The sequence below is a fragment of the Rutilus rutilus genome (genome assembly GCF_951802725.1).
Source record: "Rutilus rutilus genome assembly, chromosome: 21".
Lineage (NCBI taxonomy): Eukaryota > Metazoa > Chordata > Actinopteri > Cypriniformes > Leuciscidae > Rutilus > Rutilus rutilus.
The window spans coordinates 20,281,621-20,303,842 of record NC_140226.1 but is presented as its reverse complement, the minus strand read 5'-3'; the positions used below and the strand labels follow the sequence as shown (position 1 = coordinate 20,303,842).

General features: G+C 38.3%; 1 protein-coding gene across 1 annotated transcript in view; it reads right to left on the bottom strand.

Annotated features, from left to right (window-relative positions):
• Window positions 1-21,701, bottom strand: part of dlgap2a (discs, large homolog-associated protein 2a) — a 116,359-nt gene extending 94,658 nt beyond the window's left edge. The window contains exon 1 of the mRNA XM_084393143.1: window positions 21,208-21,701. The gene's annotated coding sequence lies outside the window, so the exon portion shown is untranslated. The remainder of the gene's footprint in view (window positions 1-21,207) is intronic.
• Between the last annotated feature and the right edge of the window lie 521 nt (window positions 21,702-22,222).

The window sequence follows — 22,222 nt, the reverse complement described above, 5'->3', positions numbered from 1 at the left end:
AGCTTCGGATGTCATTCGAATTTAGCAGGGCGTCAATAAAGAGCTCTAAAGTGCTCTCTCACCTAATAACAGACTCTATGTTAAACAAGGGTAGAACAGCCATCTGAGACTCTCTCAGTCCTTAGTAGCCTAGCAACCAACGCCAACACAGTTTGCCATTCAGACCAATGCGTACAGCTTATGGAAGTCCTTAAGTCATTCGTAGGTGAGGGGAACTGTGTCTCATTACCTCAGGCGGAGAACGAGGTGTAACCTGAAAGTATGTTTGTGCAAGTGCTTACCTTTCACATGAATGGGTCAAGATGCAAACAGAATAAACCAACAAAAAAAGTGTTAAGATGAACGTTTCTGATCTAGTTGCCATGGTGATGTTCAGAGCTGAGGTGTTCCTGAATGTTAAGCATCTCCCATTGCATATGCTAATTTAATATGATAACACACAAATGCTATATGCTAATTCCTCAAAAGAAGCCTCGCAGACCTGATCTGAATCCTGCATGTTTAATAAAAGATCTCTTCATCTTCTCAGATCACTGTTTGTGCCAAACATCTTCATGCCTGAGGGAGCTGGACCTGAGCCAGAGGTTAAATTCAACCTGTGTTAGGCTGCCATTACAAGAAACATTAAAGTGAAGTTCAGCTAACAGCCAGCGGCAACTGGATTTGCACAGCACTTTACAGCTCCATCACACAATTCAGCAGAGATCCACAGTGCAGCAAAGCTGGAGAAGCTTCAAGGAGGGATTTGCCAGGAAAGGAGATGGTTTTATCTGGTATACTGTGCGAGAAAGATAAGCTCAATGTATATTGCACATTTAAGGATACTGTATATACATACAATATACTGACTCATATACTGGCTCAAACTGTTCTGAGTAAAACATTATTGATGGAGGCATGGCAATGAATCAAAAATGTAAACCAATCAGAAACAATCCAGAGATGTCACACTGGTTTTCAGACAATTTCAGACTATCTAGACCAAAGGGTCAAGGTTTGATTTGGAATGTGAATGTAACAAAGTTGGATTCCAGAAGTAAAAATCCCATTTATTTTCTCCATAGGGGACTTGATTTTTTACAATAACTTATAAACCTTTAAAGCCAGACCTTCTGCGAGCTCTGAGGTTGGTAATCAAAAGTATATGGTTTTGTTGAAGCCATCAGCCCACATTATTTAAGCTTCATTTTTAAATAATCATGCTGAACAGTGAAGTCCTGGTGAAAAACTACACTACCCATGATTCAGCAAAGAAGTCTCCACCAGAATTAAAACAAGCAAAAATCGGCTAAATAAATGTTAGTGCCCGTCCATTCCCATGAAGCACTCCCCATGCTATGTAAGCATATTTAGCATTTATATGCATATTTTGCAATAAACATAAATTGTGATGTTGTTGTTTTTAATTAAATTCCGGATGCTTTGTGGCATTGTAGTTCTGTCCCTCATTAAAGCCTTTAATTGCACAAGGTGTTTCTCATTTCTTATGTGATTCCTCGCTTCCTAACTCCAACCCCCTTAGGATGCGAGGACAGGATGCAAGGAAAGAAATTGAGAATGGAAGAATTGAAGGAAAGCTTATTGGAACATTGGAATTTTCTTGATCACTCAAGCACTTGATCACTTGTCCCTGTTTTAAAAGTTCAGTAATGTAAGAAATTCATAATAAATATTAATAAAGCAGGATTCCCTGTTGAAATATTTGAGATGTATGGTTTATTTAAATTTCAAATGTAAAAAATAGATTTTTTTAAATTACTGTGACAGATGTGAAGGGAAGGAGAATTTATACATGCGTCAGCTTTTTCGACAAGAAAGATTTCGCTTGCATCCTTGCTTATAGCTCCTCTGGAAGCTTCCTCACTCCTCGTTCTTCATCAAGGTGCAAATAGAGAATTGATATGTCCTTCAAGATGGCTTACTCTGATCGGTTTCCGAAACCCAGGGTGGAGGACGGAGGAACGAGGAAACAAGGAAGGATCCATTTGAATATTGAGAAGTACCCACGGTCTTGTACCTTTGTCTTTTTGTCAGATTTTCCAAATACCTTTTTTGTTTCAAATTAAAGACTAACACTGAATGCTTTAGTAAATCGGGCCCACATGGTACTGGACATATTACAAAAGAGTTGTGCACTAGCACTGAGAGAGCTCCAAACCCAGCGCACACACAGCTCTGTGTTGTGGGTGTCTCCCGCTGTCTGTACAGATGTTCAACAGGCTGATATCAGTGAGCCCTGTGTGGATACAAAGCTACTCAAGTGCAGTGAGCCATACATTCCTCTAGTTGACCTTAATCCACCCGCCTGCTTAAACACACGTGTGGGTATGTAAAGATCAAATACCTACGTATATACTTTCTAACAAGCCCAAGTGCATAAGTACAGTACATATAGCATATTGACTGGTGGCTCACAGAAATATATACAGTATAAGAAAAAGAAATAAATATATACAGTATGTGCATATATACATGTATGGAAGTAAAATAATGTCAAATGTTTTTTAAATAAAAAAGCCTGTTGAATTGCACTACTTGAAAAAAATAGGCATTGCATTAACCATGCTTGCATTTTAATGCATTGTATTTTTATGGGCTGAAATTCATCATGGTTGAATATTTAAGCTGTGAATATTTCAATTAAAAACATTTCAAACACATTTTCATAATTCAAAATTCAATAATCCATATTCACCTTTCATTTTTCACTTCCAAAATATTCAAACTGTTTCAAAATACAACCTATAATATTCAACAGGCAATTTTCGGTCCATTTTATTTCGCTTTGCAAATTCGCTTCCACAAATTCAGTGGTTCAAATTCGACAGTAAATTCAACATTGACATCCAGGAACTGCAGGAAAAGCAGTAGATTGCCGAGCATACTCACCATCTGCTGTTAGTCGACCTCACCAGCAGGTGGTGCAAAAGCGCGTGTTGTTGACGAAGACCAGCAACAGTTAGATCAAGCCATTCATTCATAAAACTCATTTACAGCAATGTAAGTGTATTTGTGATTATTATGACGGCTGTTTTATGTTAAATTCCGTGTCTTCTCGGTTACTTTTCCTGTGTAGCCTACATGCATCTTTCTATACCGTAAACGAGATTAATGTTATTCCCCGATGCGGATGTACAGATCCAATGTTACATTTTTAAGGTTGACATATATTTCTCTTGGTTGTTTAGTTGCCTTAACTTTATATTGTGGTGATGTGCCTCATGCAGGCTATTAGGGTTTCCCTCAATACTTCAGGATTCCCCTGCTGGACATATAAAACGCTTAACGTAGCTTAATGGACTAATTACAGTGATATAAAAGACCAAACTCGCAGGCAAGCAGATGAACTCAGAATAACGCGCAAAGCTTAATGCTGAGCGTTTCCCAGTGATAGACTGGCATAAAGTGTGCTTGACGTTGGACATTCGCACATTTAGGGACCGTCTCTAAGCTGTATACGACTTTGGTACACGTTTCTAACTTCAATAGCATTTGAATAGAACGACTTACAGTCATAAAACCAACTGTAAAGTGTTCATGTAGGTGTCAGGCATACTGCGCACCCTTTAGATTTTTGATATTTATTCAAATAAATGTAAGTTTGCTATTGAAGTTAGAAACGTGTATGCCAATGTTTTATGCAACTTTATCAAACTTGTGCAATGTTTTATGCAACTTTAGAGACGGTCCCTAAATGTGCGAATGTCAAGCCAGTTTTACATTTAGTCATTTAGCAGACGCTTTTATCCAAAGCGATTTACAGTTAAACTAACAATAGGAGGACAACAATATGCAAGTGCTATGACTCTTCCCAGTTTAAGCTAATGCAATACACGTAGGCATACTATATATATATATATATATATATATATACAGTGAGGAAAATAAGTATTTGAACACCCTGCTATTTTGCAAGTTCTCCCACTTAGAAATCATGGAGGGGTCTGAAATTGTCATCGTAGGTGCATGTCCACTGTGAGAGACATAATCTAAAAAATCACAATATATGATTTTTTAACTATTTATTTGTATGATACAGCTGCAAATAAGTATTTAAACACCTGAGAAAATCAATGTTAATATTTGGTACAGTAGCCTTTGTTTGCAATTACAGAGGTCAAACGTTTCCTGTAGTTTTTCACCAGGTTTGCACACACTGCAGGAGGGATTTTGGCCCACTCCTCCACACTTATCTTCTCTAGATCAGTCAGGTTTCTGGGCTGTCGCTGAGAAACACGGAGTTTGAGCTCCCTCCAAAGATTCTCTATTGGGTTTAGGTCTGGAGACTGGCTAGGCCACGCCAGAACCTTGATATGCTTCTTACAGAGCCACTCCTTGGTTATCCTGGCTGTGTGCTTCGGGTCATTGTCATGTTGGAAGACCCAGCCTCGACCCATCTTCAATGCTCTAACTGAGGGAAGGAGGTTGTTCCCCAAAATCTCACAATACATGGCCCCGGTCATCCTCTCCTTAATACAGTGCAGTCGCCCTGTCCCATGTGCAGAAAAACACCCCCAAAGCATGATGCTACCACCCCCATGCTTCACAGTAGGGATGGTGTTCTTGGGATGGTACTCTTCATTCTTCTTCCTCCAAACACGTTTAGTGGAATTATGACCAAAAAGTTCTATTTTGGTCTCATCTGACCACATGACTTTCTCCCATGACTCCTCTGGATCATCCAAATGGTCATTGGCAAACTTAAGACGGGCCTTGACATGTGCTGGTTTAAGCAGGGGAACCTTCCGTGCCATGCATGATTTCAAACCATGACGTCTTAGTGTATTACCAACAGTAACCTTGGAAACGGTGGTCCCAGCTCTTTTCAGGTCATTGACCAGCTCCTCCCGTGTAGTTCTGGGCTGATTTCTCACCTTTCTTAGGATCATTGAGACCCCACGAGGTGAGATCTTGCATGGAGCCCCAGTCCGAGGGAGATTGACAGTCATGTTTAGCTTCTTCCATTTTCTAATGATTGCTCCAACAGTGGACCTTTTTTCACCAAGCTGCTTGGCAATTTCCCCGTAGCCCTTTCCAGCCTTGTGGAGGTGTACAATTTTGTCTCTAGTGTCTTTGGACAGCTCTTTGGTCTTGGCCATGTTAGTAGTTGGATTCTTACTGATTGTATGGGGTGGACAGGTGTCTTTATGCAGCTAACGACCTCAAACAGGTGCATCTAATTTAGGATAATAAATGGAGTGGAGGTGGACATTTTAAAGGCAGACTAACAGGTCTTTGAGGGTCAGAATTCTAGCTGATAGACAGGTGTTCAAATACTTATTTGCAGCTGTATCATACAAATAAATAGCTAAAAAAATCATATATTGTGATTTCTGGATTTTTTTTTTTTTTAGATTATGTCTCTCACAGTGGACATGCACCTACGATGACAATTTCAGACCCCTCCATGATTTCCAAGTGAATTTGTGGAAGCGAATTTGCAAAGCGAAATAAAATGGACCGAAAATTGCCTGTTGAATATTATAGGTTGTATTTTTAAACAGTCTGAATATTTTGGAAGTGAAATATGAAAGGTGAATATGGATTATTGAATTTTTAATAATGAAAATGTGTTTGAAATGTTTTGAATTGAAATATTCACAGCTTAAATATTCAACCATGTTGAATTTCAGCCCATAAAAATGCAAGCCCTAAAAATACAATGCATTAAAATGCAAGCATGGTTAATGCAATGCCTATTTTTTTCAAGTAGTGCAATTCAACAGGCTTTTTTATTTCAAAAACATTTGACATTATTTTACTTCCATATACATGAATATTGCACAGGTGCAATGTATATACGTCGTTAATGTTGAAAAGAAGCCCATTTTTTAAAAGATGAAAGGAAATCCACACACACACACGGCTTCTTTTCACCATTAAAAAAAGAACATTAAAGAACATTCAATGTTCTTTTCAAAATTCATGATCTCGTTCCCTAATTTTCTCCCCATTATTTCCTGTCCTCTCTTACACTTTCCTATAAATAGAAGCGCCAAAAAACACTATTTCTTAACAGAATTTTTCACCAAGGAAATCAACATTATTTACTCATTTACTCACATTTCTATGTGATCAGAACTGTCAAGCCCGAAAAAATAAAATAAAAACACTATTCAAGTTTGATAAAAGTAGCTACTTCAGATTTGAATTTGTATGGTGCTGTTATACTGTTGTTTTTAGTCCTTTTGTGGAGCTCGTCAGCCTCTGGTCACTACGAACTGTTCTTGTATGTCAAGAGCTGCATGCAGTTCCAAGAATTCCTAAAGCATTTCTACCTGGAGTGTGTTCAATGGAAAACTTAACAGCATATGGTTGTGGAACAACATGAGGTCGTGAGTAAATAACAAAATTTTCATTTCTGGGCGAACTATTCCCTTGATAATAGTCTGAATTATTTACATAATGTAACAGATTAAGCATGCATTATACTTGTGACACATATAAAAGAACCTCACCAAAAACAATGCCGTAAAAACTTTCTGACCACTGTGCTATGATATTAGCTGCAAACCTGTTAAGTGTAACAGCATCCATTAGCTTGGGTCCTGCAGTGGTTCTGGTAGAACAGGCAGCATCTGTGTGTGCTCAGACACATCCAAGAGGACATGGAGAGATTAGCAGTCTTTGCTCTGCCATGATTAGTGCTAACAGCCATGCGGCAGCACACAAGCCTAGCATCTGTTCCTTACAACAGCACTCCATTCAGCTTCAGCTGGATTCATTAAAAGGGGGTTTCTTCATCGTTTACTCTGGCCCGAGCATCAAAAGCTTTTCTGGAAGCCTGATTCAACTATGACAACTATGGCTTTCTGCAGACCATATCACTTGGTCATAACATGATTTAAAGCCCTTCTCAGTGGGAGTGGATAAGAAAACAAATGGAGTCAAGGTATCTTTTCAAAGAGCATTTGGTGCAGGTTGAGCCTGGTGACTGATATTAATTTTCCATTTGAAAGGATAAAAAAAACTACTTCAAAAAAAGAGCAGAACAGGATTATTGACATCCAGGGGCCCCAAACAGTGACATGTTTCCATCACAGTTCAATCACTAGTAAAATCATAATAATGGTTCTTAGACTCATCTCATCTTTTGATTATAGTTTTATAGGTAGGGATGCGCTGATATTCAATTCCGATAATTCTTTTCTTGCTATGACCAATAACTAATAAATGGCTGATATTAAAATTCTATAAAATAATTTAAATATAAAACCAAACATTTTTAATATTTGCTAAATATTACATATAAAAGTATGTGTTTTCATCTAAGTGAGCGTTAGATGATGGCAAAGTTAATCTAAATGGGAAAAAAAGTTGTGTGACTATTTAAATATTCCATATGATCTGATAGACCAACAGACAGACAGAGATAAATAGATTAAATAAATATAGCCTATAACCAATATCGTACCAAAATATAATGTAGTCCAAGCTCTCTTTGTACATACAGAGAAAAAGTTCCTTGTTCTACACATTGAATGGAAGATAATATCGTCAATTTACTTAATATCAAACATTATACTATATGAAATATCACACAATTTTTGATGAAACAGCTTTGTTGATTATAAAGACTATGCAGTTTCACACATCTGTTATGAACGTTGTTTCAGCTGGTTCTTCCTGCAACGACTGACGCAGCATTTTTTTCAGAGTGGCTTTCTTACATTCTCAATTAAGACTCCAAGGAGGTTCCTCACTGCACCAAACTCATATCAGCTCAAACAGCTCCTCGGGGAGCTCATGCCACCCTCCCAGTGGCCACATGTTATGGAAGGCATAAAACTGTAAAGGCTAAAAACTTGTAAACTTCTCTGCCTGGCTGTCTTCTGCCTTTAATGTTCACAAATTAAATTTATGTTCATGGTAGATGCTTTCTTATCAAAGTGAAGCACAAGAAAGAAGTGCAAGTAGTTAAAAACACAGCTGGGAATTTTCACAACTTTATTTAGTTGCGGCAATTAAGGTATTTCAGATAAAAAAAACCTGCATCTTAATAACATATTAGTAAATTAAGTTACCAACAATCTTTTAAAAACATACACCTCCTTTCTATATAAATTAGACACAGAGATGTATCAAAAAGATCATAATTATTTTCAATTTAGGCATCATATTATAATGTACATGAAAATTATCATTATGTTTTAGATTTGCTAAAGATGACATTTTACAGTGTCATTAAATTATTAGCATTTAAAGACTGATTATAAACAGATACTATTTGCTAATATGCTGACAATATATTTTACATCCAAAAATTCAACCAAAACTACAAAGACAGAGTTATCATATCACGGAATATCATTATGTACACAGCAGTGAGAAAATTGCAGTGCTGTTAGAGGAATTTGGCAGACCCATAAGTAGTCTATTTTAGTAGGTCAGTAAGTTCAACTTGAAAATTTAAGCCTGCTTTTAACTGTCATTGTCTGATTAGTGTTCTGAAATGTAACCAGAGCACAGCAAATCCATCATTCCTGTTTTTGACAGAGAAGGAGATTAGAGGAGAGGTGGGATGTGTCACAAAATTAGTGGTTTTTAAATTACAAATGCTACGTGCTGAATTGCCTTTTGCAGATGAAAAAAACCCAACAAGAAAACAAGTTTTCTCGCAGTGCAAGAACTTCCTTAAGTTGTGACACGTTTATCTCCAACAGAGCTGAAAGCAGTGAGATATTTTTCCCCCTCATTTGAAGGGACATGGAGGAGAAGCGTGTCAGATTATATCAACATCCTATTGTGCCTGTTACCATACAAACTTTTCCCTAGAGTCACACAACCATCCAGAAGACAGAACGGCCCACAGCCGGGTCACACACACATCAATAAAATCAGCATCTGAAAAGAGGTCAAAATAAGCTTGATTTGATAATCAGAAATGACTTCAATCCACCAGCATCCACGACATCGTCAACCGCTAGCTGAAACCTTATCTGAACCGAAGCATTTCTGAACAGCTCAGGCTGATTTATTGGCATAATCAGCAGTGTTACAAATGACACATGCACTAAACTAAAGAGTTAATCACTCTATCATGCATTCCCGAGGATCTAACATGATCTATTTGGCCCTTGCAAGGTCAACAGAAAGCTGTCATCCGCAGAGCCCCAGAGCCCTAATAAATGTCTCAATTTATCAGTCTTCAGCGTAACTGTGTGGGTGTGTATGTGCTCTCTGGAAGGCTGCAAGCTGCTGCTTCTCTGCGTCCGTTAGTATTTGCCTGTTTCATAAACATGGCCATGTGGCTCTCGCTGTGCTGCTGCTGCCCCACGCGGCAAACCACTCAGCCTCTTATTTCCCAGCATGCATCTGGCAGCCGTCAGAAACTATCTCAGTGAGGGGGGCTCGGAGTGAGATGCCAGAATGCGAGCCAACTTGCTTGTCCTCCTGACTTTCACAAGGAGATACATTTATATATTTATGCTGTTAAACTCTTAGCACACAAATACATAACACTGGTTCAAAAGTGTCTGTGTGTGACGATAATAACTGGGATGAGGATGATGACGAATTTGTAAACTGTCATAGCGTGCCTGGATTAAGAAAGAGACAGCAGTTCTCAATAACTAATAAAAATTTAAATAAAACATTTCATGTTTATGTGCACAGAAAAGGTTCTCACACAAAATGTAAACTAGAACAGGAGTGTATACACATAAATCACACATAAATGTATTGATATAATACACAACACGCACATAGATTTATTCAAATGTTGATTAACCCAAATTATTCTAAATGATGGAGCACGTGGCTGCGGTTAATTTGCATAATACATGGCCAAATTCTTCAATATCTGCCCATAAGGGCTTTCAGCACAACCTGTACAGTCATTCATCACTCTTAAAAGAAAATCTTTACACTCGTGCCCCAGCGAACACTCTTTACATATGCCTGGAGTACAAGTGAGCGCTGTCCCATCCCAGATTGAGCTGTAAAGGACATCATTTTTGAAAAAAGATATACTGTAGAGTCACTAAATTATTCAGTTTTGAAAAATAATAATATGTAATTATAATAGCATTTATTTCTGCTTAATACATTCAATTCAATTGTTTGCAGTTTTAGTTGGCTGGCTCTAAATTTTAGGGGTTGATAAGAGGTAAGATCAAAAGTCTCACTCTCACCAATGCTAAATACAGTAAAAAATATATATATAATAATAAGTAATATTGTGAAATAATATTACAAATAAAATTTCTTCAAGATTTATTTATTGAGTAGAAAGCAAAACACCTTATATACTGTATATATTCAAATCCCTTCAAAATAAAGTGCAAGTTATAGGGAAAACTTAATAAAGTACAACTTAAATGTTAAGTAAAGTGCAAACTTACAAATGAGTCATGATTCTGACAAAATTGTAAAAATAATCCACAAAAATACACTCATATGCACATTTAGTGAATGAGACCCAGTGAGAGTAAATCTATCGTAGCTGTTGAGGCATGTGTTGTCTCTGAAAAACAAATCAAAGCAGAATCAAATTTTAGATGCCCTGAGACAGATGACATGCGAGAACAGAATAATTAGTCATGAGAGTAACTGCCTTGGGAAAAGCGGTAATTACAGAGAAAGACCAAAATATCCCCCAATGTGCGGGAAAACTACGTAAATATTTAAACAAAATAGATTTGTCAGTTTGACTAATTTAAAAAAAGGACTATACCTCAGTTTAGTTGGGCTCCTGCAGCCTTTAGTTTATTGGGTGAAGGATATGTGTGGTGTCTGTCAGGAGTTAGTAAACAGCAATAAAGCACAAGAGACAGGAGTAGCGAACTTCATCCATCTTGTTTACTCCTTTCACTCCACGCATCTAACACCACACAATAGCCTACTTCAAAATAGTAGTCAAAAATGTACAATTCACTTACGAATACAACATTCATGCATTATGACTTATTTCAATTTTTAAAGAGTTAAAGAGCCAAATACACTCCTTCAGGATTCGTATAAGGCCCTGTATGACGTCATAAAGAGTGGAATTCCTTGTTTAGGCACTTCCCCTGGAAGAGCACATGCACACATCAACCAGAGCGAGAGCAAGAGTCACTAGAATGAATGAATGAATGAATGAATGAAGCATTTATATATATCGCTTTCATATGTACTACTGTATACCCAAAGCGCTGTACAATCATGTCTGGGGATCTCTCCTCAACCACCACCAATGTGCAGCATCCACTTGGATGATGCGACGGCAGCCACAGTACAACGGCGCCAGTGCGCTCACCTCACACCACATATAGATGGAGAGGAGAGAGAGTGTTAGAGCCGAACGTGCTTCGTTCGGGTTACGGAAGCCGTCGGCAGCGCTGTCCTTTTGTTTTTAGACCACGAAATCAGTGTGTTTTTGGTTGTGAGGGAAAAATAACCTTGTTCGGCTTCCCAAAGAACCCAGCATTAGGGGAACAGTGGATACAGTTAGCTTTTCCGGGGCAGCAATGGAGTTGTGCAAGTGTGGATTTGCAGATCATTTGAAACTGAAAGATGGAGCGATAAAAGGTCACGGAGTCGGAATTGCAGGCGGTAAGTAACGTCAAATGTCTGTGTTTTGTTGGCAATTGGCGCGTAAGTGCATACAATGTACACAACACGAACGTATAGTGAATCAAAAGTTATCCAGGGATAGTGTGTGACTATTTAGCTCCGCCCACAGCACGCCTCCAGGAGCTCGGCTGTTCTCGGAAAGAATCGGTACAGCGTATCTGTCTTTAATAAATCTGATAAAGCTAATGTGTAGTGAGCAGTGTTCTCAGCCGGAGTTGTTGGTGTGCATGAAAATGCAGTGAGATGGAAAGCATTCCATGTCTTTCCATCACTAAGAATGCATGTACCCACACTCAGTCTTTTGGCAACCCGGGAAAAGATCAGTAAACTATCTGTGTCACTTAGGAACATGCAACGGTTTCCATACCCTCACTTTATCCCCCTCATGGAAACAAAGAGTGCGAGCAGTGCGCTTGGCATCGGTGTATTTGTTCATTTTGTGTTGCAGCTGCGTAACCCTTCGGCAAACAGTCGTGTCAGTTGGTGGGTGCACAGGAGCAGATGGCAAAATAGACAGCCTTGTGCACATTTGCCTGCCATACAGGAGCTGAAAGGATGAAGTACCAGTTGCAGCATGCGGAGTGGCACATACACCTGCAAAAAGTTAGTTACCACAGGCCATGGCTTTTGTTGCTGGATGGCCATTTGGACAGTGTGGGTGAGAGTTGAACCTCTCTATAGCACCATTAGATGTAGGGTAGTAAAGAGAGGAACGTACAACATCAAGATTCTGAGTATCCATCACTGGCCTCCGATAGAGATCACAAAGGCGTTTGGTTCTCACCTCTCCCTGATGTCCTTTGTGCATATGGAGACCAGCACAGATTGAAGAGCAGCAAGTGAAATCAGCCATGAGCCTCGGACGATAAAGTTGTCCTTCGGAGACAGTTCTAATCGCAGTTTATAGTATGGCAACATCTCAACGTCCAGTCCCTTGGGTGAAGGAGGCCAACCATTAGAAATCTGTGTACGAAGTTTGGTTAGAGCAGGACAAGAAGCACATGCAGCATCAGCAGAAGACAGAGAATTACAGGCAGCAGATAGAAAAGCAACAAACTCCTTATCAACAGGAACTGGAGCTACAGCATTATCTGTAGAAGCAGGTAAGGGCAAACCTGACGGATAAACAGCAGGGGAATTTTAAATCGCCTTTGAAGATCCTCCACTGAAACAGTATGACTTAAGAACAACAGGTTGGTTTGTCGGAAGTGACACTTGTCTTCATTGAGCTGCAAGCCAGCAGCTTTTAGACCGCTTGAAGTGCTGTTTCATGCATGATATGTCATGTCAGAAGATGATAATGTCGTCCAGGTAATTTTCAACCCCTGACAAGCCAGTCAGGATGATGGTCATCATCTTCTGAAATGCCGCAGGCAATGAAGCAGAGAGAATGAATCTGTAAGGAACACGGAAAAATGGAACAGTCCGCCATGAATAATAAAGGCTGTGAGGTCACGTGAGGTCAGTGCACTGAAAGATTGGCACAGGAGAAGCAAGCACAGGAAGAATATTAGGAGACAGGACTTGATTGTTTTCAGTCCTCACATGCAGTGCAGATATTAGATCCCTTCCCATGTCCCCCGAGTCGTGTCCCTTTGTCCACGATGAAGAACATCGCAGGAACTTAGTGGTCATGTAGGGAAACGTTCACTGACAAACATCCAGCCATTGGAATTTGGGTTTTTGAATAGGTCTCAAGCCTTTGCAGATTCAAGCGGTAGCAGATTCAATCAGGCTTGATATCGCAAAAGCTCTGTCCAGTGTGAGATCAGTTTCTAGTAAAAGTCTTTCACATATTAGTGGACTCAGCGCATTCTCTACTAACTGATTGCAAATCATTTCATCAGTACTGGCAGCGAACTCACATGAAACAACAAGCTGTCGCAAAGCAACAGCGTGCTGTAAAACTGTCTCGTGAGGCGCATGAAAGCGTATGAAAAAACTAAAAACTATACTAACGGTAACGTCCTGTGATGTATTTTGTACTGTTTTGTGGGCAGTCATGTGTTTTTGTTTTTCTCTGTTATGTTTTCTTTTTCTTTTCTCTTCTATGCTGCTGCTCTAACAGGAGCTGATTATTAGCTTTTGTTACTATGTTAGCTTTTGGCACGGAGTAGGAATTCAATGCATCCTTATACGTCGTACCCATGTTAGGCAATGAGTAGAAAATCTGTTGTCTCTGTGCCAAGGCAGAAAAGCAGTACAGCTCGCCATCTTTCGTCCAGCCAGGCATGTCCTGTAGCATCAATAACCCGTAGATAATTTTCAAATATTTTCAAATGAAACGGCATAGCAGGTTCACCAGGGCAAAGCAGGTTAGCAACAGTTATCTTCGTGACCAAAAAATGCCTAGTCCTTGATGCCAATTTGCAGTATCTGTCAGAAGTTAATAAGCAGTAAAAAGCACACGAGACAGTAGTAGCGAGCTTCATCCATCTTGTTTACTCATTTCACTTCCGTTCTCCACACATCACTTCAAAATAGTAGTCAACAATGTACGATTCACTTATGAACACAATAATATGATTGTCTGCAAAACTGTGTGGGACAATTTTCTGTCTTGCTCTGAAGCATGTCAAATAACTATTTTCTTGCTACCTGAGTTTACACTGACAGAAGAGAAATTGTATTACAGCCAGACTCTAAATTTGACAAAGAACATTTCCAGGAAAAACTATGAGAGGGAGATGGCATTTACTTTATTCTTCCTCTTGAGGTGTCAAACAGCAATCTTTCGTGCCTGAACACTTCAGTATACTGGAGGAAGTGTATATTACTGTGGTCTAAAATGCAGCTCATGTTCCAATATGGCTAGGGTCAGATTACCAGTATATGGCCAAGACCATTACAGCCACATCGATTGCTTTGACAGTGCTTCTGTTGATATGGTGTTTTACTCCATTTTCAGTATGTCTCACAAGTTTTGTATATTATCAGCCAGTGTCTGTGTGTTAAAGACCGTTTGGAGTCCTTTGGGGCCATGAAAAATGTGTATCTACTGTAAATAGATTTTCAACTAACAATTTCGTGGTGTCTCTTAATAGAACATATGTTAGGGCCTCCACCATTAAATATATTGTATCGGTTACACTTTATTTTAAAGTGTCTGTGTTACAGTAAAATTATACATTTAAGTACTGAGTAATTATACTGTAATTAACTATATGTATTTATTTTAGGGTTAGGATTGGGGTTTGGTTAAAGGTTAGTTGCATATGATTATGCATAAGATTTTATTATTACTACAGCTACTACATGTAATGTGTAATAAGATGTGTAAAGTGTTACCATTATATCCATCGATATGCCCAAATACTGTGTGCTATTAATGGACTCCAGATCATAATAAAAACGGTCTTTAGTGAACTGTAATTACAACAATTTAAGTGTAGCATTCTAAGCCAGCGGGCTAACGGTCAGATAATTGGTATATTATCAACTCGTTAAGCTCAGAGCTTGTTAAACTCCATGAAATCGATTGACAAGCACAGATTTCCTTAATTTGTTGATGTATTTCCTATTGAAACAAGAAGTTGGGATGATACATCAAAGGAGAGGTATTTTCATAATAGAAATTAAGAATAAAAATACTAGAATTAAAATGCCATAACTGAGCAATCTTTTTAAATTCCAATACAATTCCTGAATTTGAATTGAATTTAAACTAGGGATGCACAGATGTATCGACCAGTAATCAGTATCAGAAAGATACAGTACAACTTACAAAAATATCTCTCTCATGTTATCACTCAATCAGTGTTTCAGTCATGAAAAGACATCAATAAAACAGCTTATGTACATGTCACTTAATGTTACATTTACCTCAAGAAAGTTATCAAGTGTTTAAAGTTTGTTAGTTAGTTAACTATAAAAAAAACACTAGAGAGATTATTAACGTTATTTACAAATGAATCAATATTGAATCAAATTGTGTGTAATACCGTAAACCGTAATATTTTCAGAAATTGTTATCGTCTAAAGCGCAAGCATTGCAAATTCAATAGCTAATGGTAAAATAGCATTCCAAAATGTATATAAAAAATAATTCATACAGCACAAAAGCAAGATATTACAACCAAAATATCTGTATAGATTAGCAGATATCTTTCTGAATAATTGGATATTGCATCTGCTCAGAAATTTTGTATCAGTGCATCCTTCATTTTAACTGAGGTAGCAAAAAGGACTGGAATTTGAATGTAAGGAAGTAGAATGGAAATGAAAACTTCCAAAATCTTTAAAATTTGAAATTAAAAATCACATTTTTAATAAGAAAAGCAAAGTTTATCAGGACTAACCTTGAATGTTGGCTTTAAAATGTTTTGTTTTAATGGATGGATGGATGGATGATAAACAGATGCTGTGTGTGCTGGATGTGTGACCAATATTATTTGGTCTTCTTTCCTGGAACAGAAATATTGTACATTTTAAATTTGTATACCAATATGTGAAGTACACTAGTACATAGATGGCCAAAAAGCTAGACTAAAAATTTATTAAAAGGCTCTTTAGCATCAGCTGAAATACATCACTGTATTATGCTTGCTTGTTTTAATGACTGAAAGGTCTTTCTGAGGATAAAAGCAGTCACCTATGTGCTTTATCTATTTATACAATTACAACAGCAGCATATAATATCGAGTCGTGAGAGAGAGAGAAAAACTCAAAATAATAAGAGCTCTTACACAGATTCATTTGAGAGTCAAAAAAGCACTCCGAATACATCAGAATATATATCACAGCATGTTAAGTTCAGTGATTTTCCGACAGCCGTGCTTCTGTCATGAACAAACAAAATGTAGGGCAAATAAGCCCCCAAATCCATACTGATTTCTGAAGTTCTGCTTATGGCATTTTTGCTACATTCAACAAAGTAACTTCCTCTAAACTACACTGCATGCCCTCGTCAATGCCCCATCATCCTTTACTCTCTGGGTGCTGTCTGGTGGATTCACAGTGTGCCAGTGAGAGTGTGGGGGGGCGTATAAGTGCTAGAGAATATCCCTCTGGTCCTCAGGGTGGGCAGCAATGAGAGTCTGAAAAATAAAACAGTAGAGGCCAAAGCCATCTATCATGTTTCATGAACTAAAGTCACTGTTTTGTCAAATGTTTCTTTTGTCGACTCGAGATACAATCATTTAAATGGCAACTGCCATGAAAACTTGATTCCAAACACATTTCATTTGTTTGACATATTTTCTTCGACAGGATTACATTTATTCAAACATGCGCTACCGTTCAAAGGTTTGGGGGCGTTAATATTTTGACAGTCCCTGTTTTTAACAGTCTCTAATACTCTCTAATACCTAACAAGGATCCATTTATTTGTATAAAAATGTATAATGGCAAAGCTGAATTTTCAGCATCATTACTCCAGTCTTCAGTGTCACATGATCCTTCAGAAATCATTCTAATATGCTGATTTGCTGCTCAAGAAACATTTCTTATTGTTATTATCAATGGTGAAAATAGTAGAGCTGCTTAATATTTTTTAGAAAACCGTGAAATAAGATTCTTTGAGGAATAGAAAGTTCAAATAGAATAGAAATCTTTTCTAACAATGAAAAAAAAAAAAAATTTGATCAATTTAATGTAACTTTGCTGCTACAATTAATAATAAAAAAAACGATTGACCCCAAACTTTGAATTATAGTAAATATTAAATAACTATGTCTATGTCAAAATGCATTATATTTAACTTATGATTAAGTGCATACACTGTATGTATCATTATATTTACAATTTTAGCGATATGCTCTTCACTGAAGTTTGAAAGCTTTTTAAAAATAAAAATAAAAATAAAAAATTGTCTAAAAACGGCTTATTGCCATTGCGACTTACGACTCGTTTAGATGGAGCGCATCACATATTATCTATTACTATTTTTTACTTTATATAACCTGCATTCATCATGGTATTACATAATCAGGAACATCCTGCTAGTTTAAAATGTATTTTACTTTCTATTTAATCTTTTCTTTCCGGGTGAAAAGATATGCGAGGTCATGTCAAAGTGTTTTCAAGCTAATGCTAATGCTAATGCTCAAGGGTGAATGAGAGATTTTCCTGCATCATTAGTCGCCCCGTAGGACCGAGAGATTATACACAGAAAAACAAGCTCCTGTCTCTGCACACACACACACACACACCCACCCACACACATCTCTCTCCCTCTCTTCTCCAATGCGCGCAAGGATGTGTGACTTTCCCACCCACTCTTTCGTTCTGTCTCTCTGTCACCTCCTCTTCTCTCTGCATGGAAGAGAAAGAGTTTGGCTTGCAGCATCTCTCAGATGCACATACAGCACATGCTGATACACACACACACACATGCATCTAGAGAAACACACTCCTCTGCCCCGTTCATGCACACACCCACACACCAGTATGCGGTAAGTCCTAAGAAGTAGCATCGCGGCTCGGCACGTATGCAGAACCATGCGAGAATCGCAGACTCTGCTGCCTAGCTACATCTCCATGGCAACAAGAGCAGCACAGCCCTGTGTAGCACCGTCAAACAGGAATGTAATCTTCGCCAGAGAGAGAGAGTAAGAGAAAGTAAGATTTAAAAAAAAACTGAGATGTGTTTTTCCATTTCTGAGAGGAACAGAACTGATTACCCGATTCCTCTCATCTCTGAGTCATTGTGGGGGACAGACCTGTCTTAACCTATCCCCTCTTCCTCTCTTTTGCGCGCGCTTTCAAGCCCTCTCTTTCTTTTTCTCGCGCTATTCACAGTTTAACTCACTTTCTCGCAGCAGTTACAGTAGAGTGACGTCCTTGAGGAGGCAGATTCCATCAATTCTGAGTGTTTTTAAACGGAGCCTCGAAAAGAGCTTTCTCAGATAACATTCTGTTCCCACAGCTCTCGTGTGCGTCAGAACTTCGACTCATCATCTGCTTTTGGTCAGAGTCTCTTCCTCCTCTCACCATTTCTGCAGAAGAAGTCTGCGGGAGTCTCAGTGTGTTTGAGAGCATTTCTTTTACACCATCAAAGCGTCCTGCTGTGCCTCTGTTGTCTTAGACGTTTGATTTTAAAGGGATAGTTCAGCCAAAAATGAAAATTCTGTCATCATTTACTCACCCTCATGTCATTCCAAACCTGTTTGACTTTCTTTTTTTCTGTGGAGCGTACAAGGAAAAATGTTGATGAATGTACTTGCCACTCATTGCTACGAAAGTGAATGGGGAATTGAGCCGCTGAGTTTCAAAATGGCAAAAAAAAGTACCTTAAAGTTTCATAAAGAGACTAACTTTATTTTAATTCTGTACAATTAAATGTAATTATTCAAGGGTTGCACAAATATTACAATTCTAGTCAAAACCAATAAGCCAATTCTTATTTTCATTCTATGGCATGATAATGAATTAAAAATAAAACATTAAAACTAAACTAAACCGGAAATGTTACACGTAAATTTAGCCATTCCAACATTATACCGTACAGTATGAAAAATGTATATTCATTTAGAGATGTGTGACACATCACTGAGAGTGAGACACACTTATCCATTAATAATGATGTGCTTGAGGACACTGGGATGTGACAGTGAACAAACACTGTGTGTGTTTTGTGTGCGTGTGTGTGTGTGTGTGCTTGTTTAACCTACATTGTGGTGGTAGATTTACTATTTACCACAAGGATAGTAAAACCTGAAATCACCTACATTGTGGCGGCCAGCCAATGGTACCCATGACGGAAATGGATTAATAAACATATTAAATGATGCTTATTTGAAAATGTAAAAATGGTGAAAGTTTTCTGTGATGAGTAGGTTTAGGGGATAGAATATACAGTTTCTACAGTATAAAAATTATTATGTCTATGGAATGTCCCCATAAAGCACGGAAACCCAACGTGTGTGTGTGTGTGTGTGTGTGTGTATGTGTACTAATACAATTTTGTATACAAGGTCTGCTAATAGCCATTAGGTACTAAATATACAACAAAATATATATTGTAATGTATACTAAATACATTGGTAACATCAAAACAGCGTGTGGAAGTGGTGTATTTAAATCGTGAGACCAAAATATTTCAATAGACATACCAGAGCAAAAAAATATATATACTTTTTCCTAATCAGTATATTTTTGTATTGTTTTCCAGTAAAAATAACTAGCAATTTAAAAAATATGACAATTTGTTTAAGAAAATTGTACTTGGATGATACTTGTTTTCAAAGATTATTAGAATAATAATTTTATTAATATATTTAAGTATATTTTTCTTACTTGTTTTAGCTCACTAAATGCAGAAACCAAAACCAAAAAAAAGAGACAATAATAATTAAATAATAAATCATTTTAAAGAGTAATTTTAAAATGTAAGATAATAAAAAATGTAAAGAATACAATTTTAAATAAAGTAAGTTTTTCTTGATTTAAAAACTTTTTTGCTGGAAAACAACACAAAGAAAATTTCATACCCTATTTTAGGAGGTTCTTTTGATTTTGTTGGCTTTAAAGGCCTTTGGTAAAAGTGATATGGAACTGTTATACGGTCAAGACCTGCCAACTTGCCTACTAGCTGTGCGTTTCCTTAAAAATAATTGCACACCTTAAAACATTTGTCAACCAATCAGATTCAAGCATTCAACAGCCCCATATTATAATAATCTATAATCACTATAAACACACACACACACTGCAGTTCAGAGTAATACAGGAATGAAAACACTGATCTGTCTTTGCCACGACAACTCTCACTGAAACAAGTTTGAATTCCCCAGTCCTCATATCTATGTTTGAGTGACAGGACTACAGAGAATACAGAGCGTGTATATATGCGTGTGTGGGTGCGTGAGTGTGTGTGACACCTAAAGAGAGAGGAGAGGAGGGGGAATGCACTGCAGGAGCAAGTGTTTAGACCTGCAGTGATTCCTCTTTCATTCCCTCTCTGTCTCTCTGCTGATATATATGCTAGGACATTGACAGAAAGTGCAGTAAATTCTCTGAGGGCAATAGCCAGGAGCACACATACACACACACACACACACAAACAGGCACACACACATACAATAAAAGTCCCGTATGAGTGAGGTTCATCTCTGGTTATTAGCATAGATCCACTTAATGTGTCAGTAATGGGAGAAAAAGACTGGCTCATGAAATATCTCTCTTATTTTATACAAACTTACACACATAAACTCAAAGATGTGCTTCCCTGAGTCCATTCACCCACACACATGGAGGAAGTCTTGCAGCCAGTATATTATGAATAAACTCCTCACCCACGGCTCAGAGTCTGTTACGTGACCCTGTAGAGGACGCCCCTCTTTCACGAGCAAAAACTGCTTATATAAAGTCACCAGACCCACTCCCAGAATGCCCCAGAATAGGCTCACGAGTCGAAAAGCATCCAAATTTCCCATTCAAGACTGGCAGAAAGTGCAAGTATTCTACACTCAGACCAAAAGGGGTATGACAGGAACCTGTGGGAACAAAAAAAAGAAGCACTTCCTGCTGAAATAAATGTCATTCACACCACAAGTCCCGTTTCTGAACATCTAGCGTCCCAAACAAGCTGCCCACCAACCCTACAAGTCCCGAACCTGTTCCAAATGATATTCTCTTCTGAGCAAGCGCAAGTGTTTCGGAGGTCCTGGTTTCTGAACGTGAGATTAGATGAAGGGACTCACGTCTGCCTACCTGTCAGGTGACGAATGAGTCCGTTTGGCTGTGTTCAACTCGATCACAGACAGGCACACGGTCATGGGTGTGGAGAGCTCTCACTCTTTCTGTTTGACTCACTGCAGTACGCTTGGCTCTTCTGTCACACACATAGTGTCGTCCTTTCCCCTCGATCCGTCCTCTTTCATTCAGGCACTCCAAGCATGATTTTAAAAAAATGTGAAGAAAAATAAAAAAAAAAGGCAGGGAGGATGCAATGCCCTCCACGGAGAAGTAGCAGTTGGCTGAGCGAAGCGCTCTCTACTGCAGCACCACGCAGGAGACACACACACACACACACACACACACACACACACACTCCACACACGCTCTGACTGATCTACTGAAACACAGCCACAATGAAAACCTGGAGATGGAGTCTAGGAATGGTGGCCAAAATCTTTGGTTCTCGTTTAATTTGATTTGGTTCCTCCCCTCCCATCTTTCTCTCTCTTAAAGCTCTATAATTGTATGCCCACTCAAGACATGTCTCACTCTTTCTTTTTGTTCTTGAATGTGACCGTCCCCTCTGAGAGCAAACCACAAGTGACATTGCTTCCATCCTAGTCCAAACATGGGCAGCTTCCTAAAGTCGAGTGTCATGATAACATTTGGAAAGGGGGCGTTTTGAGGGAAGAGAGAAAGAGTTGGAGCCTGTATCTGTGCCACTGAACATGAAAGAAAAACAGCTGAACGGAGACAGGCATTTAGACCAGATTTGGTGTCCAAGGGGGCAGTTTACAGTAGTGCGGCCAGAGGCATGAAGATGACATGAATTTATAAATGATGGCTCTGCCAATACAAATGATTAAGCAATGAATCACAATTGTATTTCTCGGCATTGATACTTTAGAAGAGACAATTGATTTTTTTTCATTTATTAATGTGTGTATTCACATTTTCTATGGCTCAGTGAATGAAGATGCAGGCTGTCGATTCGAATGAAAGATTCTAAATGTAATTTAAATTGTGAAAGAAACAGTTTTCAAGTTTT